Here is a 15649-nt window from a genome sequence, read left to right on the forward strand (position 1 = left end):
TATACATGCACCGGATGGAATAATACGCTAGTCAAATCAAGAATCATTTACAATAATACTAGAGTCAAAACAACATTAAAAATAGAAGGACCATCAACGAAAAGGCAGCACATTTGGAAGCACCGACAACGAAAACGCAGCACATTTGGAAGCACCGACAACGAAAAGGCAGCACATTTGGAAGCACCGACAACGGAAAGGCAGCACATTTTGAAGCACCGACAACGAAAAGGCAGCACCGACAACGAAAAGGCAGCACATTTAGAAGCACCGACAACGAAAAGGCAGCACAGCCAAAGAAAAAAAAAAGCACATTTGGAAGCACCGACAACGAAAAGGAAGCACCATCAACGAAAATGCCGCACCATCAACGAAAAGGCCGCACCGCCAACGAAAAGGAAGCACATTTGGAAGCACCGACAACGAAAAAAGGCAGCACCGCCAACGAAAAGGAAGCACATTTGGAAGCACCGACAACGAAAAAAGGCAGCACCGCCAACGAAAAGGAAGCACATTTGGAAGCACCGACAAAGAAAAGGCAGCACCGCCAACGAAAAGGAAGCACATTAATTTGTCATTGACTCCAATATTCATTGGCTCCAATATTCATTGGCTCCAATATTGATTGGCTCCAATATTCATTGACTCCAATATCCATGAGCTCCAATATCAATTGGCTCGAATTGCTCCAAAAGGTTCCATCAACCTTTTGGCTCCAACAGTCTTTTGGCTCCGATAGTCATTGGCTCCAATAGTCATTGGCTACAATATTCATTGGCTCCAATAATCATTGACAGCAATATTCATTGGTTCCAATATTCATTGGCTCCAATATTCAATGGCTCCAATATTCATTGACTCCAATATTCATTGGCTCCATCAGTCATTGACAACTACAGTCTTTTGGTCCCAAAAGTCTTTTGGCTCCAATATATATTAGGCTAGAATTCTTCGAGTCTAAGAGACTATGAGACCACATGGCTACGAGTCTAAAATGATCTAGCTGGTTACGAGTTATACATGGCTTGCGAGGCTACAGAGCTACGAAGTTTCTAGTACACAGGTTTACATGACTGCGAGGATACAGGACTACAAGTCTGCAAGTGTACTTGACTACGAAGGTACTCGTCTACATGACTCCAGTTACCGCATCTGTCTTCGACGGAATTTTCTCTTTTGCTTCAACTGCTCCATCAGCATTATGTTATAAGATTACAAGGCCTCTTGCTTACATAGCTTCAAGTCTACGAGCCTCCAATGCATCATGACTACGAGACTACGAGCCATGAGGTTACGAGTCTATGCGATTGCGAGTCTTCTAGGTTATGTGATCGCGAGGCTATAGGACTACGAAGCTTCCAGAACGCATAGTTACGAGACTGCGAGGCTACAATTCTACGAGGTCCCAAGACATCCTGGCTACGCGACTACGAGCCATGAGGTTACGAGACTACGTGACTACGAATCTTCAAGTTTACGAGACTGCGAGGCTACAGAGCTACGAAGCCTCTAGTACACAGGTTTACGTGACTGCGAGGATACAGGACTACCAGTCTGCATGAGTACTTGACTACGAAGCTACTCGTCTACAAGGTTACAATTACAGCATCTGTTTTCGTCAGAATTTTCTCTTTTGCTCCAACTGCACCACCAGCATTATGTTATAAGATTACAAGGCCACTTACTTACGTAGCTTCAAGTCTACGAGGATACTTGGATACGTAGCTTCAATTCTACGAGGTCCTAAAACTTCATGACAACGCGACTTCGAGCCATGAGGTTACGAGATTACATGACTATGAATCTTCATGTTTACGAGACTGCGAGGCTACAGAGCTACGAAGCCTCTAGAAAACGAGTTTACGTGACTGCGTGGATACAGGAATACAAGTCTGCATGAGTTCTTGACTACGAAGCTACTCGTCTACAAGGCTCCAATTGACACATCTGTCTTCGATGGAATTTTCTCTTTTGCTACATCTACACCATCAGCATTATGTTATAAGATTACAAAGCTACTTGCTTACGTAGCTTCAAGTCTACGAGGCTCCAATACATCATGACTACGAGACTACGAGCCACGAGGTTACGAGACTATGCGATTGCAAGTCTTCAAGGTTACGTCATCGCGAGGCTATAGGACTACGAAGCTTCCAGAACGCATGGTTACGAGAATGCATGACTAATTGGCTGCATGGCTACGAAACTTTATGTCTGTAACTGACTACAATAGCACTATTCAGTGGTGAGAGTTAATTTATTTCATGCAAAGGTACTTGCTGCAAGCAGTTCCGCTTTTCAACATCAGATGACGTCACGTTTTGCTTGCAGGTAAAATAATATTTATTTATTTTATGCGGGATGCGGGTTGTTCACTATCGATCGCATAAGAAGAATGGCATCGATAGTCTTCAAGGAGAAGGAAGTTGGTCCTTCCTGCTAGTGCTTCTCAGATTTCTCACGGTCCGCCATCTTGGATTGCGACGTCACGGCTGCCATCTTGGATGGGTGTGACTCAGTGGCGTAGCGTGCCATCTCGGCGCCTGGGGCGGGAAACCCATTTTGTCGCCCCCATTCTATAGGTGCTTAATTAAAATTAAATTTCACATGCAATGAGGTACCTTTTATTGAAGTTAAAATAGGATGAGCGGTTTTACAAGCGGATTCTACGGGCCTTATGAGCAGCGAAGTCAGAAATAACTTTGTCAAAATCAATATTAGCAGCCAATTCTTGTTCAATCGACAATATAGTCAAGTTTGATAGTATAGCGGAGTTATGTTCTTATATATTTTTAATGCCTTTTTGGTAATTATATTTAATTTTCGGAGCTCCGAAGTATATGATCAAATTATAATTTTTCGGGGGAATTGTTAAAGTATTTTTTTAGTATTATTATATAGCTATTTTTTATAAGTAGTAATAACAATGCGTAGTACTAAATTCAATGAGTGCGAAAGAGAGGCATCGACACGGGCCGACGCGTGAAACAAAAGATTTTGTATGAGTAATTAACATAATAAGGAGTGCCGCTCAACTCGGCTCGCGCGCCGGGCGGCGCGGCGTGATGCGATGTTGCCGCTCGTAAGTAAACAAACAAACGTTATAAAGAGCTCTGTCAGTGATTTCGCAGTTTTTCTTTTAAGTAAATATTAAAAAATTGTTGGTGCGCAAAATTTTAGATAAAAATGGAACATTATAGTGTGTGTGACACATGTAATGAATGAATCATAGATCAGATCTCAACCCGCTTCACCGGCGACCCGCCCCCGCGGGCTGCCGCCCGGGGCGGGCCGCCCCCTCCGCCCCACCCACGCTACGCCACTGGTGTGACTTTGACCTTTGACCGAAACCGCAGGAATGATCGCAAGCACACGGATTAACCATCAAAATATTGATAAGAATAATCAGGAGCACACGGAGAAAACCATCATAATATTGGCAAGAATAATCAGGAGCACACGGAGAAAAACGACACATATTTTCTTTGATATCATAAAATTACAGAAAAAAAATATTTAAAAATAAAAATAAATTAATAAAAAATTAAAAATAAAAACAAAAAATACATAAAATTCTGGCTTGTGAACTTCTCATTGTTGAGCAAAGATAGAGTTCTAGTACAAGCCTGGCAACGACGACAACGTCAACATTGGAGGAGATTTCAACAGATGTGATACCACCAGCAGAAGATAGCTTAATGACTACTGAGCTGGATGTGCAGGAAACCACGACGATCGACGATACGACCTCGATGGAGACTTCAATGGATGCTGATTTGACAACTATCGAACATCGGTGCTGTTACTGTGACAAGATTTTCTCAAACAACAGCAATGCTCGGCGAAACGAGAGGAGCGAATGTGTCAAGAACCTATATCGTAAAATGTTTGTTTGTGAGAAATGTAATAAGCAGTTTGCAAGAAAAGATAATATGAAAACGCACATGAAGGCATGCAAAGGTCCTGCTGTGCGGCAGAAAGTAAATGTTTCGTCGCAACAACGATGCATCGATGTGCATAAGAGAATGCCTGGAAATGGTACTACTGTTGCAACGCCTGTATCTGGATCGGGTCTGAAAGGATCGTCTTCATCACCACGGTATCCTTGCAGCTAATGAGATACGTCGTTCGCATTTTCCCATGATGCACGAAGACATGAGCGGATCAAATGCACGAAGAATCCTACTCGCATGAAGTTTCGATGTGACGAGTGTCATAAATGGTTTACTCGAATTGACAGTTTGCGACATCATGCGAAAAAATGTAAAGGTGGAGTCTGTGCTCCTACTGCTGAACTACCTGCCGACATTTCGACTCCTCGCTTTAGATTGGAGACACGAAAGCGTACAACCAAAAAAACAGATGCCCAGCAACCGATTGTTATGACGTCTGAACATGGAACTAAACCTAAGACTGTGTTCGGAGCATTACAAGTGAACGATAATGGCTTCTACTTGGCGCAGTCTGCATTTCGTGGAACGTTGAAAGACTACTATTATCTAAATACGTTCGGTGAGTCGAAGGACATTTGTAATTTTCTTGACGATATCAGACAGAAGATAATCAATCAGCTTACTGATGATGTAGCAACAAACGGACCTTTGAAATATAACTTGTGGTTGGACTGTATATATGGAAAGCCATATCCGTTCGATGACAAAGTGAAGAAGTGTGCATTCAAGACATCGGCTAGAGTAATTTACAGTTCTAACGATGTGAAGCAAACTGTTAAAAACGGTATCCAGAAACTCTGTCAAGAAGAGGTGGACTATGTCTGTAAAGGTTCTGGCTGGACTCTGTCTAGTACAAACCGATTGGAGCTAAGAATTAGTCATTTCACACCGCTGCGGAACTAAATGATTATAAGATTGCTGGCTTTCGTAAGTGATCCTGTAGTAGAATAGAAATTATGTAATAAATATTATGTTTGTAAAAGAACTTGCGGTGTTTAATTCCTCGAACCTGTTACTATTATGTTAAATTGATGTTATATTTAATTATTTTGCATCATCCTAGATCGTACCAAGGACCTTAGTCGATCTAATGAATCAGTATATTGATCGGAAATTTATTTAATGTTTTCTGAACTTTTTCCCGGATCTCTAGCATTAAAATTACACATTTACAATATGGTGGTCTTGATGTCTGATAAGATGGTGGTCGTAGAGGATTTAGAGTCTCTTTACGAATGTTGAACATGGTTTATTTAAATTATTTTTTTTTACATAAGATTAAACATTATTGCAACGATCGGGTATCGAACCGAGGACGGGAATCGATCGAATCAATATGTAAATTATTGAGTGATTTATTTAATGAATTTTGGAACTTTTCCCGAATTTCTAGCTAAATAATTACGGATTTTCAAGATGGCGGCCAAATGACAAGATGGCGGGTGTCACAGTAATAAATGATTACTGCACTCTAGCGGATACGAAGTAAACTAACATGTCATCGGCGCACTCTAGCCGACGATACAATGATGATGGATTCCAGCATCGAAGACAAGATGGCGCCAAAGATGTCATACTAGATGATGATAAAAAGTGGTGGGAGTCAGTCTGCCAGCACCCACCACGAGGGAAGGATTGGTCGTCATTTTTATTTTTTTGCACTCGTCGGGTGCGAACCGAGGACTCCGAGCTCCGTTTCGAAAAAGTATGCTTTTTAAATAATTTTATTAAATTTTTATTATTTGAATTTTTTTTAATAAATTTTAATTTTTTTTTATTAAAATCGGATAGTAAATAAAAAAGTTAAAGTTGGCGACTGTAACGAAAATTGCAACGGTGACGACATAATCCAAGATGGTGGTAATGGTATCCTTATTCCTAGAAATGGCTTAACTGAGGCTTGAGTTAAGGATGCTTAAGCCAGTTTTAGGTATTTTCAGCCGCTGGGATTTTTAAGGACTAAAAACGGGAATTTTTCCCTCGAAACGGGAAATTTTTCCCTCGAAAAGAGAAAATTTTAATTTGTGGAATTTTTTGAGTTTTTTTGGCGGAACTTTATTCCACAGAAATGGAAATTTTGGCGATTTTTGAGGAATTTTGGGCAAATTTTGCCCAATTTTGGCGGATTTTGGCGATTTTTGAGGATCAAATTCAAGGTCAAGGTCAAAGGTCAAGGTCACAACCATTCAAGATGGCCGCCGTGACGTCACAATCCAAGATGGCGGACCGACAATCTTCAATCCACCGCCTGGCGCCTGTTTCCGGACCGGCCAACCTATACTACTACCGTGTTTAACAGTTTGCTTCACATCGTTAGAACTGTAAATTACTGCAGCCGATGTCATGAATGCACACTTTTTCACTTTGTCATCGAACGGAAATGGCTTTCCATATAGACAGTCCAACTACAAGTTATATTTTAATGGACTGTTTGTTGCTACGTCATCAGTAAGCTGATTGATTATGTCCTGTCTGATATCATCAAGAAAAGTACAAATGTCCTTCGACTCACCGAACGTATTTAGATAATAGTAGTCCTTCGATGTTCCACGAAACGCAGTCTGCGCCAAGTAGAGGCCATTATCGTTCACTTGTAATGCTCCGAACACAGTCTTAGGTTTATTTTCATGTTCAGACGTCATAGCAATCGGTTGCTGCACATCTGTTTTTTGCTTGTACGCTCACGAGACTTCAATCTAAAGCGAGGAGTCGAAATGTCTGCAGGTAGTTCAGCAGTAGGCGCACGGACTTCACCTTTACAGTTTTTCGCATGTCGGCGCAAACTATCGATTCGAGTAAACCATTCATGACAATCATCACATCGAAACTTTATACGAGAAGGATTCTTTTTGCATTTGCTCCGCTCATGTCTTCGTGCATCATGGAAAAATGCGAACGACGTATCACAGTAGCTGCAAGGATACCGTGCTGATGTAGACGAACCTTTCAGACCCGATCTAGATATGGACGTTGCAACAGTAGTACCATTTCCAGGCATACTCTTATGAACATCGATGCATCGCTGTTGCACCGAAACCTTTACTTTCAGCCGCACAGCAGGACCTTTACATGTTTTCATGTGCGTTTTCATATTATTTTTTCTGGCAAACTGCTTATAACATTTCTCACAAACAAACATTTTACGATATAGGTTCTTGGCACATTCTCTCTTCTCATGCCGTCGAGCATTGCTGCTGTTTAAGAAAATCTTGTCACAGTAACAGCACCGATGTTCGTTAGTTGTTGTCGATTCGGCATCCATTGAAGTCTCCATCGAGGGCGAAACGAAGTTCGTCGAGTTTTCCTGCACAGCCAACGCTACCGGCATTAAAGTCATTCTGCTGGTGGTATCGCGTCTGATGAAGTCTCCTCCAGTGTTGTCGCCGTGGTTGTCAACGGAATCTGCTCCTTCTCCGTCGTAGCTGTCGTCAAGGTTCCCGTAGACGATGGTACAACCTCCATCGAGTTCGTCGTTAAAGTCGGTAAAGATGCCATCGAGTTCGCAAGAACAGGAAATTACGTGATTAATGCACCAGAAGAAACAAACTAGGTGATCCTTACACCGCCGACGTCAGTAACAAACTGAGCGTCCTGCTGTCTAGGACTCGCTTATATACATGCACCGTATGGAATAATACGCTAGTCAAATCAAGAACCCTTTACAATAATACTAGAGTCAAAACAACATTAAAAATAGAAGGACCATCAACGAAAAGGCAGCACATTTGGAAGCACCGACATCGAAAAGGCAGCACATTTGGAAGCACCGACAACGAAAAGGCAGCACATTTGGAAGCACCGACAACGAAAAGGCAGCACATTTGGAAGCACCGACAACGAAAAGGCAGCCTATTTGGAAGCACCATCATCAAATGGCTGCACATTTGTCATTAGTTCCAATATTCATTTGCTCCAATATTCATTGGCTCCATTATTCATTGGTTCCATCAGTCTATTGATTCCATCAGTCTAGTGACTCCATCAGTCATTGGCTCCTACAGTCATTGGCTCCAACTGTCTTTTGTCTCACCAACTCCAAATATATTTGGCTAGAATTCTACGAGTCTAAGAGACTATGAGGCCACAAGGCTACGAGTCTTAAAGGATCTAGCTGGTTATGAGTTATACATAGCTACGAGACTGCATGGCTAAAATACCGCGTGGCTACGAAACTACATGTCTTTGATGCTACAAGAATACAAGTCTACTCGGCTCCAACTACTCCAGCAGCATTATGTTATTATACTGCATGACTACTTTTTTACGTAGCTACAAGTCTACGAGGCTACTTGGCTACATAGCTACAACTATACGAGGTCCCAAGACATCATGACTACGCGACAACGAGCCATGAGGTTACGAGACTACACGACTACGTATCTTCAAGTTTACGAGGCTGCGAGGCTACAGAGCTACGAAGCTTCTAGAACATAAGTTTACGAGACTGCGAGGATACAGGACTACGAAGCTTCCAGGACACGAGGCTACATGGCTACAAGACTACATGACTCTAACTGATTTCAATAGCACCATTCAGTGGTGAGAGGTTATCTAATTCAAAGCAAATTGATGCAAATAGTTCTGGCTGTCATCAACAGATGTAGCCACGTGTTTCTTGCAGGTAAATATTAATTAGTTATTTTATGTGGGATGTGGGATGCTCACTAACGATCGCAATAGAAGGAGGGCTTCGCTAGACATCAAGGAGAAGGAAGTTCGTCTTACATGTTAATGCTTCGCTGATGCCTCATGGCATATTATTTGACTGAGTAATGGTTGTTTATTTCTTTAATTCCACCTGGTAAAATTATTGTTAGTGTCAATTTATTAGCAGAAATTCACTAATTAAATGTAACTCTGAATAAAATGACATGACTCATTAAGTAAATATCCTTAATGCAGAGATCGATTTCTCACAAATAATCAGCAGCACTCGGAGAAAATCATTAGATGTCTAGCCAGGAATAACCAGATGCACTTGGAGAAAACCATCAAATTATTAACAAGAATAATCAGGAGCACACGGAGAAAACGTAATGACAAGAATAATCGGAAGCACACGGAGAAAACCATACACATATTGAAAAGAATATTCATGAGGAAACATAATAACAAGAATAATCGGGAGCACACGGAGAAAACCACCACACGTTTTCTTTGATATCATAAAATTACAGGAAAAAATATTTTATAAATAGCAAATAAATAATAAAAAATTTTAAAAAATACAAAAATACATAAACAGATTCTGCTTGCTTGTGAACTTCTCATTGTTGAGCAAAATATAGAGTTCTAATACAAGCCAGAATTTTTTGTATTTTTGTATTTTTTAAAAATTTTTATTATTTATTTGCTTTTTATAAAATATGTTTTCCTGTAATTTTATGATATCAAAGAAAACGTGTGGTGGTTTTCTCCGTGTGCTCCCGATTATTCTTATCATTATGTTTGCTCATGAATATTCTTTTCAATATGTGTATGGTTTTCTCCGTGTGCTCCCGATTATTCTTGGCATTACGTTTTCTCCGTGTGCTCCTGATTATTCTTGTTAATAATTTGATGGTTTTCTCCAAGTGCTTCTGGTTATTCCTGGCTAACCATCTAATGATTTTCTCCGGGTGCTGCTGATTATTTGTGAGAAATCGGTCTCTGCATTAAGGATATTTACTTAATGAGTCATGTCATTTTATTCAGAGTTACATTTAATTAGTGAATTTCTGCTAATAAATTGACACTAACAATAATTTTACCAGGTGGAATTAAAGAAATAAACAACCATTACTCAGTCAAATAATATGCCATGAGGCATCAGCGAAGCATTAACATGTAAGACGAACTTCCTTCTCCTTGATGTCTAGCGAAGCCCTCCTTCTTTTGCGATCGTTAGTGAGCATCCCGCATCCCACATAAAATAACTAATTAATATTTACCTGCAAGAAACACGTAGCTACATCTGTTGATGACAGCCAGAACTATTTGCATCAATTTGCTTTGCATTAGATAACCTCTCACCACTGAATGGTGCTATTGTAATCAGTTAGAGTCATGTAGTCTTTTAGCCATGTAGCCTCGTGTCCTGGAAGCTTCGTAGTCCTGTAGCCTCGCAGTCTCGTAACCTTGTGTTCTGGAAGCTTCGTAAACACGATGTATTGGAACCTCGTAGACCTGTAGCTACGTAACAAAGTATCCATGGAATCATATAACATAATGCTGTTGGAGCAGTGGAGCAAAAGAGAAAATGCCGACGAAGACAGATGCAATAATTGGAGCCTTGTAGATGTGTAGCTTCGTAACCAAGTAGCCTTGTAATATTATAACATAATTGTGCTGTAGCAGTTGGAGCCAAAGAGAAAATTCAGTCGAAAACAGATGCCGCAATTGGTGCCATGTAGACTTGTAGCTTCGTTGTGAAGTAGCCTTGTACTATTATAACATAATGCTCTTGTAGCAGTTGAAGCCAAAGAGAAAATTCAGACGAAGACAGATGCCGCAATTGGAGCCTTGTAGACATGTAGCTTCGTAGTCAAGTACTTGTGTACACTTGTAGTCCTGTATCCTCGCAGTCTCGTAAACTTATGTTCTAGAAGCTTCGAAGCTCTGTAGCCTCGCAGCCTCGTAAACTTGAAGATACATAGTCGTGTAGTCACGTTACCTCATGGCTCGTTGTCGCGTAGATATGATGTCTTGGGACCTCGTATAATTGTAGCTATGGAGCCAAGTAACCTCGTAGAATTGTAGCTACGTAAACAAGTAGTCATGCAGTATAATAACATAATGTTGCTGGAGTAGTTGAAGCCGAGTAGACTTGTATTCTTGTAGCTTCAAAGATATGTAGTTTCGTAGCCACGCGGTATTTTAGCCATGCAGTCTCGTAGCTATGTATAACTTGTAACCAGCTCGATCCTTTAAGACTCGTGACCTTGTGGACTCATAGTCTTTTAGACTCGTAGAATTCTAGCCAAATATATTTGGAGTTGGTGAGACAAAAATCAGTTTGAGCCAATGACTGTAGGAGCCAATGACTGATGGAGTCACTAGACTGATGTAATCAATAGACTGATGGAACCAATGAATAAAGGAGCCAATGAATATTGGAGCCAATGAATATTGGAACCAATGACAAATGTGCGGCCTTTTTGATGATGGTGCTGCCTTTTCGTTGTCGGTGCTTCCAAATGTGCTGCCTTTTCGTTGTCGGTGCTTCCAAATGTGCTGCCTTTTCGTTGTCGGTGCTTCCAAATGTGCTGCCTTTTCGATGTCGGTGCTTCAAAATGTGCAGCCTTTTCGTTGTCGGTGCTTCCAAATGTTCTGCCTTTTCGTTGTCGGTGCTTCCAATTGTGCTGCTTTTTCGTTGTCGGTGCTTCCAAATGTTCTGCCTTTTCGTTGTCGGTGCTTCCAAATGTGCTGCCTTTTCGTTGTCGGTGCTTCAAAATGTGCTGCCTTTTCGTTGTCGGTGCTTCCAAATGTGCTGTCTTTTCGTTGTCGGTGCTTCCAAATGTGCTGCCTTTTCGTTGTCGGTGCTTCCAAATGTGCTGCCTTTTCGTTGTCGGTGCTTCCAAATGTGCTGTCTTTTCGTTGTCGGTGCTTCCAAATGTGATGCCTTTTCGTTGTCGGTGCTTCCAAATGTGCTGCCTTTTCGTTGTCGGTGCTTCCAAAATGTGCTGCCTTTTCGTTGTCGGTGCTTCCAAATGTACTGTCTTTTCGTTGTCGGTGCTTCCAAATGTGCTGCCTTTTCGTTGATGGTCCTTCTATTTTTAATGTTGTTTTGACTCTAGTATTATTGTAAAGGGTTCTTGATTTGACTAGCGTATTATTCCATACGGTGCATGTATATAAGCGAGTCCTAGACAGCAGGACGCTCAGTTTGTTACTGATGTCAGCGGTGTAAGGATCACCTAGTTTGTTTATTCTGGTGCATTAATCACGTAATTACCTGTTCTTGCGAACTCGATGGCATCTTTACCGACTTTAACGACGAACTCGATGGAGGTTGTACCATCGTCTACGGGAACCTTGATGACAGCTACGACGGAGAAGAAGCAGATTCCGTTGACAACCACGGCGACAACACTGGAGGAGACTTCATCAGACGCGATACCACCAGCAGAAGAGACTTTAATTCCGGTAGTGTTGGCTGTTTGGAAAACTCGACGAACTTCGTTTCGCCCTCGATGGAGACTTCAATGGATGCCAAATCGACAAAAACTAACTAACGTCGGTGCTGTAACTGTGACAAGATTTTTCTCAAACAGCAGCAATGCTCGACGGCATGAGAAGAGAGACTGTGCCAAGAACCTATATCGTAAAATGTTTGTTTGTGAGAAATGGCATAAGCAGTTTGCCAGAAAAGATAATATGAAAACGCACATGAAGACATGTAAAGGTCCTGCTGTGCGACAAAAAGTAAAGGTTTCGGTGCAACAGTGATGCATCGATATTCATAAGAGTATGCCTAGAAATGGTACTACTGTTGCAACGTCCATATCTGGATCGGGTCTGAAAGGTTCGTCTACATCAGCACGGTATCCTTGCAGCTACTGTGATACGTCGTTCGCATTTTTCCATGATGCACGAAGACATGAGCGGAGCAAATGCAAAAAGAATCCTTCTCGTATAAAGTTTCGATGTGATGATTGTCATGAATGGTTTACTCGAATCGATAGTTTGCGCCGACATGCGAAAAACTGTAAAGGTGAAGTCCGTGCGCCTACTGCTGAACTACCTGCAGACATTTCGACTCCTCGCTTTAGATTGAAGGCTCGTGAGCGTACAAGCAAAAAACAGATGTGCAGCAACCGATTGCTATGACGTCTGAACATGAAAATAAACCTAAGACTGTGTTCGGAGCATTACAAGTGAACGATAATGGCTTCTACTTGGCGCAGACTGCGTTTCGTGGAACATTGAAGGACTACTATTATCTAAATACGTTCGGTGAGTCGAAGGACATTTGTACTTTTCTTGATGATATCAGACAGGACATAATCAATCAGCTTACTGATGACGTAGCAACAAACGGTCCATTAAAATATAACTTGTGGTTGGACTGTCTATATGGAAAGCCATATCCGTTCGATGACAAAGTGAAAAAGTGTGCATTCATGACATCGGTTGCAGTAATTTACAGTTCTAACGATGTGAAGCAAACTGTTAAACACGGTGTCCGGAAACTCTGTCAAGAAGAGGAGAACTATGTCAGTAAAGGTTCTGGTTGGACTCTGTCTAGTATAAACCGATTGGAGCTAAGAATTAGTCATTTCACACCGATGCAGAACTAAATGATTGATTATAAATTTGCTAGCTTTCGTAAGTGATCCTGTAGTAGAATAGAGATTATGTAATAAATATTATGTTTGTTAAATAACTTGTGGTGTTTACTTCCTCGAACCTGTTACTATAATGTTAAATTGATCTTATATTTAATTTTTTTTGTATCGGCCACGGATCGAACCAAGGACCTTAGTCGACCTAATCAATCAGTATATATATTACAATTTATTTAATGAATTTTGGAATTTTTCCCGAATTTTAGCAATATAATTACGAATTTCCATTATGGTGGTCTTGATGTCTGATAGGATGATGGTAGTAGAGGATTTAAAGTATCTTTACGAATGTTTAACATGGTTTATTGAAATTATTATTTCTTTTTACATAAAATTAAACATTATTGCATCGATCGGGTATCAAACCGAGGACAGGGATCGATCGTATCAATCTGTAAAATCATGAGTGATTTATTAAATGAATTTTGGAATTTTCCCCGAATTTCTGGCATAAAAATTACGGATTTTCAAGATGGCGTCCAAATTTCAAGATGGCGGGTGTCACAGTAATAAATGATTACTGCACTCTAGCGGGTAAGAATTAAACTGACATGGCGTCAGCACACTCTCGCCGACGATACAATGATGATGGCTTCCAGCATCGAAGACAAGATGGCGGACATGGCGTCATACTAGATGACGTTATATATACTTTGAAAAAAATAAAGTGGTGGAGTCAGTCTGCCTGCAGCCACCACGAGGGGAGGATCGGTCGCCATTTTTTAATTTTTTTGCCCTCACCAGGTTCGAACCGAGGACTCCAAGTTCCGTGTCGTAAATGTTTGTTTTTTTTATAAATAATTTATTAAAATTTTATTAATTTATTTTTTATAAATTTATATTTTTTTTCATTAAACTCGGATAATAAATAAAAAGATGGCGGCCGTAACGGAAATAGCAACGGTTACATCATCATCCAATATGGCGGATAACACATCGCCGGAATGTTCGAGAACACAATGACGTCATCCAAGATGGCGGATCCAAGAGGGCGGATCCAATATGGCGGTCGGGGTTAAGGTCAAGTCCTGATAGTGGCTTAACAGTGGCTTGAGTTAAGGATGCTTAAGCCACTATCAGGACATTTCTAGCCGCTGGTATTTTTACGGAAGAAAACGGGAAATTTTCCCTCGAAACGGGAATTTTTCCTTCGAAAACGGGAATTTTTTTTTTTAAACGGGATTTTTTGAGTCATTTTTGTAGTTTTTGAGGAATTTTGAGGAATTTTTGCCGCCGTGACGTCACAAATCCAAGATGGTGGTAGGCACTACAGGCACTACAGCCTGAAGCCTGTTTCCGGAGCCCCTATTGTATACTACTACAATACTTTACTCAAAATTTTAGCACAATTTATTATGTTCATAATACTTTTTGACCAACTTACATCAATATAGTTTTTATGGACTTACATAATTTATATTAAGGTGGCCTCATATATGAATCCCGGAAAATATTAATCACGAAGCTATTTACAAAACATATATACAGTGTTGTGTGCTTAAGACATTTTAAGTGGTAGTATTCGCTGGTTCAATGACCAGTCGTCTATGCTCCACACGAATATGTACGTATACTGAAGTTTCTGCCAGTTTCCATTTACTGCTTTAGCGTTTTCCATTTTCACACAATCATATAGTTTATCTCGGTTATTCCTTGCAAAATGTGTTGTTAGCTTAGAGGTGTTCAGGGTCTGTCTAGATTACAGCGAAACAATAACAAAGTAACTCAAATGTAGGCGTGTTTCAAGTGTAGCTTGTCCTGATATGAACTCGCAAAAACAATTTTTTTTACTCCTAATTCATTACAAACTTATGCTTTCCATAGGAATTACACACAATGTTGGTTATTTGCAAATGTTGTGAATCAGTTGTATTTGTGTCGTCCATTAAAAATTTTCAACTGAAATTACTTTGTATAATTTGAATTTAATTAAATGTATTTCTACACATAATATGTACTACTCAATATATGGTGAATTGCAGCATGCCAAATTTATAAAATCCTGATTATCTGTGAACGTTTGATCAATTAACTGCAGATAATTTGAAAGATTTTTCATCATAGGACTTACTAGTAGTATGTAAATGTTCCTCCTGAAACTGGCGCCGGCGCGTGGTTTGTGGTGTCGGTGTCCGCCATCTTGGATTGTGACGTCACGGCGGCCATCTTGGATGACATTGACCTTTGTTCTTGACGTTGACCCCGGCGGCCATTTTGGATCCGCCATCTTGAATCCGCCATCTTGGATCCGCCATCTTGGATGACGCCATTTTGTTTTCTCAAACTCTCCGTCATTTTTTTCCGCCATTTTGAATCATGACGTCACCGTTGCAATTTCCGTTACGCCCGCCATCTTTAACTTTATTATTT

This window comes from Bacillus rossius (genome assembly GCF_032445375.1).
Source record: "Bacillus rossius redtenbacheri isolate Brsri chromosome 4 unlocalized genomic scaffold, Brsri_v3 Brsri_v3_scf4_2, whole genome shotgun sequence".
In the NCBI taxonomy this organism is placed as follows: domain Eukaryota; kingdom Metazoa; phylum Arthropoda; class Insecta; order Phasmatodea; family Bacillidae; genus Bacillus; species Bacillus rossius.